Below are 14184 nucleotides of genomic sequence, written 5' to 3' on the forward strand. Positions count from 1 at the left end.
AACAATTGGTCACATGATGGTTGAGGAAGTAATATATTCATTCGCATTTATTCAAACTTTTTAAATATTTTATTTTTTATATTTGTTATAATTACTTTAGCTTATTTTTTTCATATAAGTTTTATTAGAGACCTTATCTCGGGTTCCAACATGAAGTTTCTGAAGAAGAGAGGGTCACTTGGACTGCATGTACTTATCTATTATGTTATCATATTGTTGAAAAACATCACACATATAGAGTCACACTTCAGTTCGATTTCCATCAACAAATACCACAACAACCAGATGACATGAAAATATACAATGAGGTCTACATGAGGCGTGGGATTGACGATAATTAAAACTGGGTTTGGAGAGAAGAAATTAAACATTGGAACGAGCACCAGAATTACGTGTTGCAAGGTAACATCGTACAAGGTGTTTTATGTCATAGCATATAATATATGATTTGGTTTAGACAACACACCAAATTACTTATATATGTAGAACAATATCTCTGTGATCCCCGTTTACAATCGCCGTCATATCCTCATGTGCAATCGACTTCCCAATCAACCCCACAATAACAAAATACAACAGGACTGTCTTTATCTTCACCTCACCTACACGTTGCTATTGAAGTTCCATGTTATGATCTACCACCGACTCAGTATTACGTTACATCGGTGCCGAAAATACCAATTACCGGTTATCCGACATAACATGGGCTTTTCTATAATTTGTTTGGAACTCAGTGCACAACTCCTAAGTCGGCTTATACTGTATTTGATTCGATGTATAATCTTCAGTCTCAAAATTTAGTTGACGCAGGTGATAGTGGTTCTAATCCACCTACAACTTATATTGAGGAAAATGATCAAAATCAGGATGAATCGGAAGAACCGCAACTTGTTCAAAGAACTAGACGAGTTCGACAACATCCTAGATGTGGGACTCGAGGTCATTTAGGTGGACAACATTGATATAAATTTGATGTTTTTTCTTCTTCTCAAATATGATGTTTTTTATCGTTAATTTAATATATTTATTTTCATTTTCATGTTATTAATATAATTTTCTTTTTATTTAATTGTTATTATTATTTTTTGCAACAAATTTGATGTTTTTTTAAAATTTATAATATAATTTAATCATTTTAATTATAATAATTATTTATTATAATAATAATAATTAAAATATAAAATTTATTTATAATTTATTAATATATTTTATTTTAATTTATTATTAGTATTTTTATTTTTTAAATAATTAAATTAATTTTAATTTATTATCCTAATTAATAACAAATGTTAAAATAAAAAAAATAAAAAAGGTCAGATCGTTCTCTGGAGAAGCGACCTCGTATTACGTTTTTCAAATTTTCCCTTCAGCTTGTTGCTTCTTGAGAAAGCGACTTCCTACTTAACAATAAAAAAGTAGAACATTAGCGTAAATAATTTTTAAAATAGGACATTTTAAAAATAAAAAAAATAAAAAAGAGATATTAAAAGTCATGTATTAACCACCACAACATAAAACTCTTGATGAAAAGATTGATACCCAATAATTGATAGCTTCATAATACACAAGTATTGACCCAGAACAAAAATTAAAAAAATAATACTAATATAAAAAACATAAACGTAAACCATTATTGCAACGTTTGGATTCAGAATTTCAATTTAACATGCATATAGACCAGAAAGATATTCAAATCAAAAAACAACAACCAAGAATAGAAACAAAAACAAACCAAAATGTAACGATCCTATTAAATCGAAATCACATCCCACATGTAAACTAATCAGCTAAAAATCTAAGAATCCATGAAAAGAAAATAGATAATAGAAAATTGTATCACTGTTTACCTTAAAGGAGAATGCTGAGTTTAAACTATACTAGAAGAGAGAATGATTGTTGTTTGAAGAGAATGAAAGTTTTAAAAGGGTTTATATATAAAGCTGTGAATTCTTAATATCAAATCAAATATTTTAATATTAACAAAAAAAAAAAAATCTACGTAATATTGACAACAAAAATCAAATCTTTTTATGATATATAACTTATTCTAATTAAGTTTTTCTTAAGATTTATAGCTTATTCTAATAAAATCCTTTTATGGTTTATAAGCCCAATTATTCTAGTTAAAATTAAAATATTAATTAAAATAAATAATTTATAATTATTCATTCCATCGTCCGCATGAGTCCCGACAAATAGAAATAAACGTAGAATATAAATTTAAATAATTATTATAAATAAATTTAACTAAAATAATATTTAAATAACAAATAAAAATAACTTGTATACTTCTTTCTAATAAAATAAGTATACAAACTCTAATGAGAATATTATAAATTTAAATAATTATGTTAAATAAATTTAACCGAAACAATATTTAAATAACAAATAAAAATAAGTTGTATACTTATTTCTAATAAAATAAGTATACAAAATTCAATAAAAATGCAAATTTAAATAATTATTCTAAACAAATTTAACTGAAATAACATTTAAATAACAAATAAAAATAATTTGTATACTTATTTCTAATAAAATAAGTATACAAACTCCAATGGAAATACAAATTTAAATAATTATTCTAAATAAATTTAACCAAAATAATATTTAAATAAAAAATAAAAATAAGTATATAAATTATTTTAATATTTAAATTAATATTTCCATTGAAATGGTACGATTGGTCCACGATAAATTATTTTTATTTGTTATTCAAATATTGTTTCGGCTAAACTTGTTTAGAATAACTATTTAAATTTGTGTTACCATTGGAGTTTGTATACTTATTTGATTAGAAATAAGTATACACATTATTTTTATTTGTTATTTAAATATTTTTTTGGTTAAATTTGTTTAAAATGATAATTTAAATTTGTAGTCTACATTTTTTTTACTTTGTTAGCTCACGTTTTTGTAACGTCCATTTAACTTTAAGGACCAAAAATAAAATTTTTAGATATTGCAAGGATGAAATCCAAACAAATATTTTTCAGGGACTAAAACTGAAAATTGTTATATTTACATGAACTAAAAATATATTTAAATGTTTAGTCCACGTTTTCCTTTGTCAACGATTTTGTAACATCCACTTGACGTTAAGAACCAAAAATAAATTTTTCTGATATTACAGGTACGAAATCCAACAAATTTTTTTACATAGACTAAAACTAAACACTTATAGGGACCAAAAAAACATATTTAAACTTTATAACTATTTATTGTTCTAAGTCTACATGATTCCCACAATTTTGGAATCAAATAAAAGATCCTCAAAAGAATTCTTCAATATAAAGAAGTACGCTAGATCTACTAACTACTAATTTAAAAAAAGTCTAAATTATTTAAATTTTATTATTTAAACAAAACAGACAATCTGCTATTTATTTCCATGTGAAACATCAATTGATAAAAAAAGTGATATTTTTGAATGTCACGAATCTGGACATTATAAGTCTAAATATTCTAAACTTAGAAATAAGAAGAAAAAATCAAACACTAAGAAGAACGATCTTTATCACATGGGATGACTCAGAACAATCATCTCATGACGGGGAATATGCAAACATGACACTAATGACCAATACACAATCAAACTCTAACTTAGATTGTAATAAATAAGTAGATGTATTTTCCAATCTATCTTGAAATGATATTATTATTGTCTTAAAATACTTTTTTAAATAAAAAACAATTTGTTTCTTTAAAATTAAAACTAGTAAGAAAAAGTCACATTGATTTGATTGACAAACACAACCTTCATGAGAAAGCTTTTGAAGAACTTAAAACAAAAAAATTGGTTCTAAGTGATAACAAATATAAACCTTTAGAGGATAAGACTTGTAATTATGTTAAGTATGAATTATCATTTCAAAACTTTCTAAAAAAATGGCATCATATAAGCAATATGACATTAATGATTTATGGTGTCAGTAGGAATGGTAAAAGAGGATTAGATTTTGAAGAACCAACAGATGATACCATTTCCCGGAAGGTAGCTTGCATAGTATGCTCTAAAAAGGGACATAACAAAGTCTTTTATCCCATGTTAAAAACGTGGAAAACTAGTAAACATTCGAAGACTAATAAACAAGGATCCAATCAGATTTCGGTACCTAAAAACAAAATCTTATCTCTTGAAGATGAATTTCAATAGCAAAATTGAAACTCCAACCATGGTTCTTGGACAATGGTTGCTCGCATCATATAATGAACAAAAAGTGTTTGCTCCAAAACCTTATCATGAAGGAAGGAGGAATTGTGGGTTTTGGAGGAAACTAGAAGGGAAAAATCTTCGGGCATGGAACGATTGGTAATGGTTTTTTACTCTCCATTAAAAATGTTTTATTTGTTCAAGGTCTTAAACATAATCTGTTAAATATTAGTCAATTAAATGATAATAGTTATGATATTATTTTTAATAAAAAATTATGCTCTTTACCGGTCAGATGTAGAATAATTTGTACAAAATAAACCTTTTCAACTTAGAAAAACAAGAGGTTAAATGACTTATGTCAGTAAATGAGGAACAATTGATTTGGCACAAGAGATTGGACCATGCTAATTTGAGATTAATCTGAAAATTAAATAAACTTCAACTTGTTAGAGGGTTGCATAATCTCAAATTCAAATAGGAGGATCTTTGAAAAACTTGTTAAAAAGGGAAACAGACAAAAAAACCATGGACATCTTTGCAAAACTAGTAAATCTCTTGAGCTCTTACACATGGATATCTTTGGTCATATGAAATCGTCTCTATAAATGGAAATAAATATGGATTTGTCATAGTTGATTATTACACTAGATGGACATGGGTAAAGTTCCTAACATATAAGGATGATTGTCATAAAGTATTTATTGCTTTTTGTAAACAAGTAATGAATGAGAAATGTCTTCCAATTATAACAATTCGAAGTGATCATGAGGGTGCATTCGAAAACAAATTTTTTTGAAAACTTTTATGAAGAGAATGTGATTTCACACAAATTTTCTTCTTCTAGAACACCACAATAAAATAGTGTTGTAGAAAGAAAGAATAGTTCTTTTCAATGAGATGAATGTTGCAAGACATTTATGGGCAAAGGCAATAAATATTGCATGCTACATTCAAAATAGAATTTTGATTAAACATATGCTTAATAAAACACCTTATGAATTATGAAAAATAGAAACCCAACATTTCTTATTTCCGCCAATTTGGTTTTATTTGTTATATTTTAAATACAAAAGAAGAACTTAGGAAGTTTGATTCTAGATCGCAAAAATGCATTTTTTTGGGATATTCTGAAAGATCCAAAGCCTATAGAGTATATAATCAAGAGATTGAAATTGTGGAAGACTTAATCCATGTCAGATTAAATGAGAAACAACCTAACTATAAAAAGTTAGAGCAAGACAATGAACTCAAAAATTAGAAGAACTAAGCAACATAGAAGAAATGGTCAAAACAAATAAAATTAAAAAATTAGAGGATAAGAGTAAATCAGAGAAACCATCAGAGAGAAAAATATCCCCCAATATACTATAGGATAGAAATGGCAATGATAAAGCAAGTCAAGAACCTTCAAAACCAAGAAATGGGGGAGAAAAGAAAATGTTTTGTAAGAACAATTTTGAAAATCATGGAAAAAATATTATGTGAAAGCATTCCCTCATATGCTCTGAGTAGCTATTTCACATTGGGGGAGAAAATACTTTTGAAAAAATAGAACAAATAGTAAAATTCTAGACCCAAACTCTAACCAGCGGAAACAACACAACCAAAGGAAACAAGTTATGTGCAATTATTAGAGGAAGCAACGTGATAATAGGAATAACACCCAATTGTGCACGATCTATGCTACCTCTAATGCGCTCACTCTAATGTTATCTCTGAAGCGCCCAGTCTTATAAACTCACTCTGACTCTTTGATATGCAACGTGTTATGATATTTTGACTCTACCTCTGATATTTGCACGTATCAACTAACGTTGAAGAAAGTCAATGACTTTGAGAAAAGTCAATACCTCTGACGAAAGTCAATGCCTCTAACAAAATGCATCTGAAAAAGTCAATGCCTCTGATAAAGGTCAAAGATTTTAGAAGATACATATGTTATGAAGATGTTACACTGATAAAATTTAGAGGATTTCAAATCAGACTCTAATACTAGAAAATGTTCCCTCTGTTCATGATATTGGAATAGACAAAATTCCAAGTCGTTCACCTACTTATTGCACCGAATGGAAATAATTGGCAGAAACCGTTTGCAAAAAGACTTCAACATTGACAATGGTAATAATTTTTGAATATGTAGAAATAATCAGAATTTAAACACTTCTTCATAGCAACGGTTCAAGGTTTCGATTTAGATATGAACAAAATAGTAACAAAGAAATTTCAATTCAATGTTGAAGCAAAACAAATATTCCCGGCATTGAAAACCTTGATACGATGAATCGTCAAAATTTGAAAATAAACTTTGTACATATTTTGGACTTAGAACTTTGAATCAAATTGAAGAACTTTGACTTAAACAACCAAATTGATCTAAACATTGAACATCAAAACATATTGATCAACAATGCTTAGAACAAAATTCAAACATATTTAGTATTTGTATATTAAGCACTTGTACAAATACAAATTCATCTTATGTGCTAAATAGTATTAGACACATAATGAAGGTGCCAAATAGAGAAGAAGGCTTGAAATGTGTTTGACTAAGTTAATTATTTTCGTATTTTGTTTCTAATTATGGTTCTGGTTTGGTGACTTAACAACACTTAAACAAAACAGAAGCAACAACGTAATGATAATGCAGAAGTAAAATCAACACACCAGATTTTATCCTGGTTCACCGTTAACTTGATAGCTACATCTAGTCTCTCACATAGAATGACATATCCACTAATTTAAAACCTTGAATTACACAGCACGTGACCCTACAAGTCTGTATTCTCAAAATAATCTGAACCTACAGACTTTTTGAGGCAAACAATACCTTGACCCTACAAGTCAAGTCTTCTCAACACAATCTTAAAACGGAAGATTATTTGAGGCACACTAAAGCCACTATCGGATTGGGTTACACAAGATTTTAATTTGTTGTGTTTTGCCTCTACTAACTAGATTGTTACACTTATTTTTCACACACAAATTACAACACTTAAACACTAAAAGATGTACCTTTGAATAGGTGTCTTTGCCTAAACTTGAACCCCTCAACTATGAGTACTTAGAAAATATGAGCATTGAGGTGTTTAATATTGTTGGTTTGGTACTTTATTCTTCAACCTTGTAACACTTTATAGTTGAATTTAGGGTTCGTGAATATGTTGTTGAGTTTCTGAATTGTATCTCAAATTTACCTTGGTCAACAAAGATTTCCTTAAATTATAATTTTGAAAGATACATTTTGATAATGTAACCGTTAGACAATTTCTTATTTCTAAAACTAGATCTTTTTCGACCGTTGCTATCATATAAAATCAAGATTATGTTTGAAAACTCTTCTTGTGAATCTTCCTTCGTCGACATGATTGATTAGAGCGAGAACAGATTCGAACATGAGTTTGGACTTCCAGGAATTCTAATTTGACTAAGTGAAATTTATCTTTAATGAGAACCGTTGACTTTCCATTGAAGGCATTGACTTTTCTTCATCAGAGTGTGACTTGATTACTTGAGTCAGGTGTTGTATATTTTGTTTTCTTGATATTTAGAGTTTGATGCAACTGCATGACTGAAATTGTTGGCTTGAGCAAATAACCTTGTTGCATTAACATAGTCATTGCAACTTCAGAAGCAACATATTAAAGGGTGTTGTAATTGTTTAGACGAAAGGATCATAGGCTTTAATTATTAATATTGGACATTAGCTTCAGAGTTTAGAATCATGCTTAAATAAACTCTTCGTAGGCATGTTAAAATGTGTGTATTAGAGACACACTAAATCATCATAAGCATGTTGAATTACTAAAAGCGTATTGGGTTACCAGAGGCACGGTGAGTTACTAGAAGTATGTTGATTTACTAGAAGCGCAATGAGCTTCCATAAGCACATTGAACTACCAGACGCACGCTATCAAAGACAAATATGTGTACTTTTCCAAAACGTGCATTTGTCTGATTTTGAGGATTTCGTTGACTGATTTTGACTTCGTTTCCTCAAACATTGTTATTTCCTCTAGTTACTTCTTTTGGTCACTTCTACTAATCACTTCTTCTGATGACTTCCTCTGGTGACTACCTCTAGTGTTTTTCTCTAGTGACTTCCTATGGTCACTTCCTTTGATTTTCCTGTTCTAATTTGTGTACACTTGATTGAAGCCATTAGTCCAATAAATTGTTCTCATGAAATACTTTTTGTTAAAATCAAAACACAAGCGGATTTGTTCTTGGGACCAACTTGGTTCTAACACATACATATCCTCTCATTGAGAGTTAAACAACAACCAAACAACTGAAGAAAAGTGTGACAAACTTTGGCAAGACAAAGGAATGTTTTTCTAAATCAGCGTCGTCTATCATCGGCCAAGTACTCTGCAATTTATTTGATTTTTTCTATATGTACTGCTTTGTCTTACCTGGTATTCTTTTTATGTGTGTTTGTTTTTTCTTTCCAGACTTATTGTGTGTTTGTGTATTCTTTTCTGTTCTGGTATGTGTTTTTTGTCCTTTGTTATATCGCCTATGTTTTTTTTTGTTTTGAAAATTGTTCTTTGATCACTTTCAATAAAATCTATGTTTTTGATAATTTTTTCAATGCTTATTTAAACTTTTCTCATTTCCAATGTTTTTTTAAAATCATCATTTTCATCAAAAAAAACCATTCTCTCCCAACCCAAATCCCTTTTCGTCCAAAACATTTTAAACTTGAAACCCTCTAGGAAAAGTCAGTTCTATATCTCATATTTTATTAAATTTTCATCTTCCTAAATGATCCTCATCTTACATTATACTCTCATAAAAGACTTCAGGATTTTCCGAACACATCAGCTACTCAACCTCAATGGTGAAATGTTTAGAAATGTTGAAATTGTTACATCTGTGAATTACAGTCAACAAGATGGATTATGCATGAAGGTCCACAAAATGCATCCAAAGATTCACTCTATGCAACCCTAGGATGTCAATGTTTTCTTCTTTTGCTAAGAACATTAAATACAAGGAGAAAGTAAGGAAGAGAGCATTGAAAGGCTTGTGCTTCGTTTTGTCTAAATCAGCTGGATTGGATGGAAATTTGAAAGCAATAATGAAGAAAAGTTCGAGCACCTACAATTAATCCCTAGAAAAGAGATTCTCAAAGCATATGCAAGCAATGAAGAAGCAAGCCTTGCCGGCGGAGATGTAATAATCTTTAAACAGTCAAGCTGAGAAGATCATTTTTTGACACAAAAAGTCAATGCCTTGGTTTCATTTGCTAAGAGTATGTCGTAACTCCACACTCTAGTTCCTACTCAGTTCAAGTTTAATGCCCTAAAAAACAACATCAAACTCGTGAAATGGGTAAATGATTTCATTTACTAACTTTATAGCTAGGAGGGAGTCCGATTAACAAATAAGATTCAGAGTTCTAATTTTCCAAGTAATTCGAATCACATGCAAAATAACTAATAATATATCATATAAAAGCCAATATGGCCATGGAAACTATAATTTTATAAAACTATTTGAACTCATATTTATTAGAATCCAAATTCATAAATATTAAAATCAATATATATCCTAAATATTAAAATCAATAATTAGTGATATTAATTATTTACATAATGTTATATTTCTATTATTAAGTGGGTCACCATAGTTGTATATATGAAATATATAAGCATAGTTAAATGGTTCATGCCATACAAGAACAAAAATTAAATCGCAAGAATTGAGATATTTTTTTTGTAAAATAATTATTAAATTGAGAGTTTTTAACATGTAGATGTAAACAAGTAGATTAATATATATTTGCTAAAACATAATTGTATATATAGATGTACATTCAGAGGCTGAAATCGAACCAACATTGATTGTAATCGGCAACATCTGACCGAAGTACAGTTAGATATATATTTGGATCATTTAATCAAAATATGTTGGTCTAACTTTCAAGTTTTGATTTAGATTTTAAAAAAATTAAAATGTCAACCATTTGGTTTTCATCGAACGATCTTGTTGAATTAACTATATTGCAATTAATTACAACAAATTCAAATTCGTGGAAATCATCCTATAAATATGTGCACATTTAGATATCAAATGTTAAAAAATTATTTATAATTATATGTTCAAACTTATTTTGTTCTTTTGTTTTTATCCTACCATGTCTATTCTTGTAATTTAGAGTTCAACTGAAAGTTAAATAAAATTTGGCCAAAAATCATTATAGTAAGAATTTGAATTTGAATTCTCCCAAATTATTCATCCTTAACCAAAATTCATTACAAAATTGTTGGTTAATATTCAATTTTTATAATAAAACACTATATTTTAGAAAATGATCAAAATAAATTTAATATAATTTAGTTTAAGTTTATTCTAGTAATTTTATTTTACGTATCCTATTTTAAGAAGATCGATTGATTTAAGAATTTCATAGAAGTAGGAATTTTCTAATACTAGACTAGAAGACAAGTCACCAATCGACTACTACTATTAGTAACTTTATTTGTTGTTAAGACTCAACAGGGTCGGAACCCCTTTTACTCTAGCTCTTTTAACAACACATCTCCCACTGCCTCTGTGCACAGCGAGCAATTATTTTTAATAATAAAATAGTGAATTTAATGTAATTTTTTTCATATGCATTGATTTATAAAATTCATTGATATGAATGCCTATGATTTGTTGAAAAATGAGTGACACATTAGAATAATTCATGTTGAACATATTTGATGTTAAAAATTGGTTGTGGGACTAGATAAACAAAAGGACAAGAGGTCGAACAAAAACATTAATTTTATTTCTTCGCAATAACTATAAAACAATTTTTTGTCTTTATCTAAAATATAAAAAATATCCTTTTATTTGTTACCAAAAATATTTTCTCTCATTCATATTTTTTCTCTCTTTTCCTCTCTCATCCCTCTCTCTCATATCTGTGTCTACCATTTTTCATATCTATTTATCAATCTCTCTCACTCTTACTCGATTTCTTCTTTTTCTCTTCTATTAATATTTATAGTGATAAATGTTTATATATATATATATATATCATAAAAAATATTATAGTAAATTTTATATTATTTTGTTTGTGTTATTCATTATCCATCAAATATCGTACACTACAAAAAGTATTTTCAATACTTGATTGTCTTGTGTATTTCCTTTGCCTTTTATTCTTCTTAAAAGTCTTACCAATAACTATGAAATTTCCTTTCTTCTTTCCAAAAGAAAATTGATTCTCATAATTCATCAACAAGTTTGGAATTTCATGTAGATTAGATTTCACCATATTCATATTAAAATTCACAAAAAATTGTGAAAATGAATAACGGAAGTGATTTTAGAATCAAGTGTTGAGAAAGCTCTTTCTCAATTGTGCACCCTAACTTTTCAAGTTTTTTAGGAGATCAATCGTTTTAAGCACATGTAGTCCAACTTGATTATTTGCATTCAATGAAGAATATATAGAGCAAAGTTTTAGACAATTGATATGTAATTGTCCTACTTTGTCCACCATACATCTTATGATGTTCAACGATTTCAAGAGAGTTCCTATCCTCATGTTACCTCTGAAAATTAGAGCTCATGGATGTGAGAATGATACACTTAGAAGTAAAACATTACTCCAAGTACTTCTCATAACTCTTAGTTATTTTGGTGTTGGTTGGGCCAATTGATGCAATTACAATAGACTTATCAATTACGTCGATCAACTTTTCATGCATGAGAACATTTCTCAAGTTATAGTACTAATTGTCATATTTTTTTTTATTCTATTATTCCATATAGTGATAAAGGATACATATTGCTTATATATATATATATATATATATATATATATATATATATATATATTAAATGCAAACAAAAAATACAATAACATTCTATTTAGAAAATTTATATTTGAATAATTAAATTCTCCAATTTAATTATCAAATAGTAAAGTATTTCTTTAGTAAAAATTAAAACACTGTGATCTTATAGATTTAATATTAAACTGATAATAAATTAATCAAATTAATATATTAATTAAGGTAGACGTGTAACAATACTCCTTAAGATTTGAATAACATGAAATACTATTTTACTTTCAAAAATAAGAATAATATAATATTTTTATGTGCCTTATAACTCTGATTAACTTTAGAGCATAATATAATTGTCAAACTCTAATAATAACATGTATAACTTAAGAAATTTATTTTATCTTTCATTCAATTTCCGTGTCAAAGATTTTTTATTTTATCTTATACATAAAACTCATTACTATGAGTTGATAGATTCCATCTTAATTGATTAATCATTAATTACACAAGCATTTAATTGTACCAAATATCCTTCAACTAACACCCTAAGATATTAGATGTTTGAAATTAAAATACAATAAATAACTTATTAATTACTATAATACTCTCATGTCAAAGAAAATTTATTATATCTATTTTTTAGAGTTTTTATTGACAAATCGAAATAAGATTAACCATTAGAAAATCTCAATTGAGTTAGTTCAATAATCATATCAACATATATGCATCATCTATATATATGTAATTTAATAAATGAAATATATTAATTATTATCCAATAAAGACCATCACATATATATTGATGTCCTTCTCACAATAATTCTACAATTATGAACAATTTAGGTTAAAATAATAAAAGACTTGTTTCTCATTATCATAATATCTGTCACGATAACAGGTTTATAATTTTAATCAAGTACTTTATCGAGTTAACTATTTATTTAAACAACAAAATTTAATATTTTATTAAATCTAAAATTAATTACATGATTGATTGAATCTTGAACATATCTAATTATTTCCAACAATGTCTAGTATTTACCATTTTGTAGATTGGACAGACCATATGTGTTTTCGTTGTAAAATTTCCTCCTCGTGTATTTGATAAAACAATTTTTTTTGAGGAAATTGCATTATGTCACCTTAAATGACATTAACACCACTTTTAGTTTTGAAAAAATACCAATCTCCTCTATACTCGAAAAAAACTGTATCAAACATTTTTGCCACACTTACAACTACTCATGTAATTAATTATACGAAAACAATTAAAATTTATGCTTTAATTTATAAAGGTACGACTATACATATGATATTTACGATCTTAGTAGCACAATCAAAGTGTGTATTCTAGTATATTTTTGATAAACGACATATAAAGTTGAAAGAGTGACAGAAAATAAATGTTACACACAATTTTTTTAGTCAGAATAAGAGAGATGTGTGTTTTTTCAAAATTAGAGGTGATATTAGTGTCATTTAAATTAACCTCAGGGATGGTAAATGCAATTTCTCCTTAATTTTTTATGAGAATTTTTATAGTCTAATGTTAAATTGCGAAGTAACATATAATATTATTTTTTTACGATGACATATAATATTTTAATTGAGTATTTTGTAAGAGATTTGACTCTTCTAAAATAAAAAATTATTAAAATAAATAGATAAGGATTGAAATTAATTACTTACGATTAATTATACATATGTATTTAATATTAACTATTGACTAATTATCTAAATTGAATTGTTTTCAAAGAAGTTGAAAAAGTCTATTTTATTCTTTCATATATTGACATTTGACATTTGATTCAAAAGTCAATATGTGGAGATTTTGTATACTTAAAAAGATTTGTAATTATTTTCCATAAAAAATGTAATTATATATATATATATATATATATATATATATATATATAGGCTTGACCCAATACATTACATGATAGACTTTGTTTTTTTTTATGGGCCAAGAGTATTGGGTTGTTACATTCATTTTATAGGTAACAAGATGCCGAAACAGTCGTCTTCATTTTCATTTTCTATTTTGATATAGTCTTATGAAGCGCTGTTTGAGGAATGTTTTGATGATTGAGCCTTACTTTTGAGAAGTTGGGCCATGATTTCAAAGTATTCCTCCTCGGATTTTGCCGCTGCTAGTTGTGTTTGGGCAAATGACTTTTGGGCCAAGAATTTAGTTGCCATTGGGTCTGGTTTCTTCATTCCTTGCCTTTGGAGCCATGTCGACACA

The sequence above is a fragment of the Cicer arietinum genome, chromosome 4 (genome assembly GCF_000331145.2).
Source record: "Cicer arietinum cultivar CDC Frontier isolate Library 1 chromosome 4, Cicar.CDCFrontier_v2.0, whole genome shotgun sequence".
Lineage (NCBI taxonomy): Eukaryota > Viridiplantae > Streptophyta > Magnoliopsida > Fabales > Fabaceae > Cicer > Cicer arietinum.